The sequence below is a fragment of the Lycium barbarum genome, chromosome 5 (genome assembly GCF_019175385.1).
Source record: "Lycium barbarum isolate Lr01 chromosome 5, ASM1917538v2, whole genome shotgun sequence".
NCBI lineage: Eukaryota > Viridiplantae > Streptophyta > Magnoliopsida > Solanales > Solanaceae > Lycium > Lycium barbarum.
Genome location: NC_083341.1, coordinates 131846179 through 131849354, shown reverse-complemented (window position 1 = coordinate 131849354; position 3176 = coordinate 131846179).

Genomic DNA, 3176 nt, shown 5'->3' with positions numbered 1-3176 from the left:
CAACAAAGATAAGAGGTTAAGAAATACTACTTTAAAGTATTGTATTGCAGTTAGATTTTCATTTCGGTATAAACAGTTCGAAATTATTTATAGTATTATATTGTGCTAGAATATTATTTTCCTCATGCTGATACGAGGTAATACATACGGAAGAGGTGTTTATCCATTAAGTTTTAGTATTTAATTATTAATTACCCCTTGGTTCAGTTTTATTGGTCCACTCACTAAGCATACTCTTTCATTACTTTTATAATAACTTGTTACGCCCCTTAAGAATTGAAAAATAAAGTAGTATATATTTTACTATGATATTCATATTAATGGTGTATAATCTCAATAGACTTAAAAAATAATTTGAAAATGAGTAATTAATGTTAAGGGTAAACAAGAAAAAAAGTTATTTTTTTTTATATGCCAAAGTGGACGAGTATTAATGAAAATTTATTTTTAGTATAGTGGACAAGTAAAAGTAAACGGATGAAAATTCTTTTCCAGGTTTTACCCTTAACATTAATTACTTATTTCTCAAATCGTTTCCAAAAATATAAGACTAAACATTGAGTATTCTGGTAAAATGCTCATATTAATTACTATTTCTTAAAGGATATTCAAAGTTCAAACTGAACAAGTAAAAGTGAATAGATAGCATAATTAACATGTATCTTCACCTCGCTAAATTACTCAACTGTAGTAAATTTACATGATCTGGTGTAAATATTTGGTATGCGTAACAAATTTCTTCTCTTGATATGCGGCTCTTCTTCGAATTCTACATGAACATGAGATGTTTCGTGCATCGAGTTGTCTGACCTTTTTTTTAAAAAAATAAAATATTATGATGTTATTTTAATTATACCCAGTGTAAAATACAATTCCCGAATTATTAATCTCGACATGAACGAATATAGGCATTAAATTACGATTTTGACTGAAACTCAGAGTAGCTTTTACCAAATTCATTACCCGTAAAGCAATTTAAATCTTAAATTTGCCATTTAATCTCGTAATAGAACAATAAATGACATATTTTTGCCCTCTCCAAATTAAAGCTCTTGCATCTCTTAAGAGTTAAGAAACCCAAAGCTAAAATTAAAATTTATTCGTGTTTATGTAATATAAAACTAAACACATATCTAAATACATTTCATAAATTTTATTTTAGTTCCATAACCAAACATCTTACCAGCAAAATATATCGACTAAACAATTTTATCCGTATACTTTATTATCCAAGGGTCAAAGGTTACCCAAAATATGTAATAGAGCCAATTACTCCAAAGTGGGAATTTTCCTCGAGCACAAGGGCATGCTTCTGACTTCACAATCACTCTAAAAGCTGCAGTCAGTATCAAGTATTACTTTTTTTTTATTTTTTATTTATGCATACAGAAAATCGAAATACTGAAATAAAAATATCAACATTTTCAATTTCAGTATTTATCAAAGCATGTATATACCTATGCACAAATAATATTGGAATATCAAATTGAAAAATATTATAAATTTTAGTTTCAATATTTGCCAAAGCAGCACACCTACTCACAAATAATACTCCCTCCGTCTGAAATTTTCTATCGTGATTTCTAAAAGTAATTATTTCAAATTGTTTATCGTTTTAAAAGTTCAAGACAAAATTAATTATATTTTTGTCCTTTCACCATTAATAATTATTGTCATTGAAGATTACTAACACCTCAATTATGTGTGATGGTATAGTTGTTCAAACACCAATAAAGGTCAAATAGTTAAAAACTCTTCCTAATTAATCTTTCTTAAGGGCGTGTGAAAGAGAATAACGATAGATAATTTAAGGCGGAGGGAGTACCAAAATATCGAAGTCGAAATATTAAAGTCCTTAGTTTTGCTATTTACCAAAGCGTGCGCACCTACACTCATAAATAATATTCTCCGTCACAATTTATACGTAGATATTTGATTGAGCATGGGTTTTTTATAAAAAAAAAAAATAGACTTTTAAAATTTGGAATCTAAAATAAGTCATTGAGAATTTTATGGCTATAAATCATATCATAAAAATGAAAATAAAAAGTTTAAAATTTAATGGTTACTAAATATAAAAAGATGTCATCTTTATAAAACTGAATCAATAAAATATGTCACATAGAAAATGTTTGAAATATCGAAATCGAAATATCAGTTTGCCAGCTCGCAAGCGACAGTTTCCTTATTTGATTATGAAAACAAGCAACTGCTCTCAAAGATTCACTATTTGTTGCTTCTACTAAAACGCCAAAACCATCCTGTGGACAGTGTTTTTTGACAAATCAATTAATCCTATTTTCCCTTTAGGTTTCCTTTTTCAATGAAAACGCCTACACTATTCACATTCCAATGAAAATATGCATGCCTGCAGTAATTCGTATTTATTCTGTTTTTTTTTTTTGTTATAAAAGATTATTTTATATTATGCTAAGGCATTATAGTGGTAGCTGGTAAACCATTGGCAGAAGTAGTAGTAAGCAGTATACTGGTAATTGCATGCACCAATAGTGTCACAGTCCTAATGTATTATTCCTCCTTTATCAGCTTTTGTCCTATTATTATATTTAGGACTGTACTATTCCTCCTTTATCAGCTTTTGTCCTATTATTATATTTTATTTTATTTTCTTTCCTTTTGTCTAAACTGGATAAAAACAAACTTTACGCCACCATGGTCTGATTTGCTTATTTTCACGGTCTTAGGTTACGAGTGCATATTACTCACTCCGTCCCATAATAAATATTATCTTAATAAAAAAAATATGCATATTAAAAAATTAATAATATAATGTAAAGTTTATTAAATTCTCCTTATATAATAAAAATAAGTTAATTTTTCCTCTTGATTAGATCATACACAAGTAGTAATACTTTTAACATTGGTTATATCCACTAACATCAAATTACTATAAGCGTTGTTCAATCATCATTTAGTTGTTACTTTAATTTGTTCTTTTTGTGTAAGGATAGAATTGAAAAAATTAGCCAAATTTATATCTTAATTTTTTAAGATTATACTTACGATGAGATAATTTTTTTTGATTAAGATAATATTTATTACGAAAGGGAAAGAGTATTATCCAAATCAAAATAAAACGAAGAGCATTGGGATGTGGAGGAGAGCGAGGGGTGGGATAACAAAGGTGTCAAGAGACGTTTTGTTTCACAAAAGAG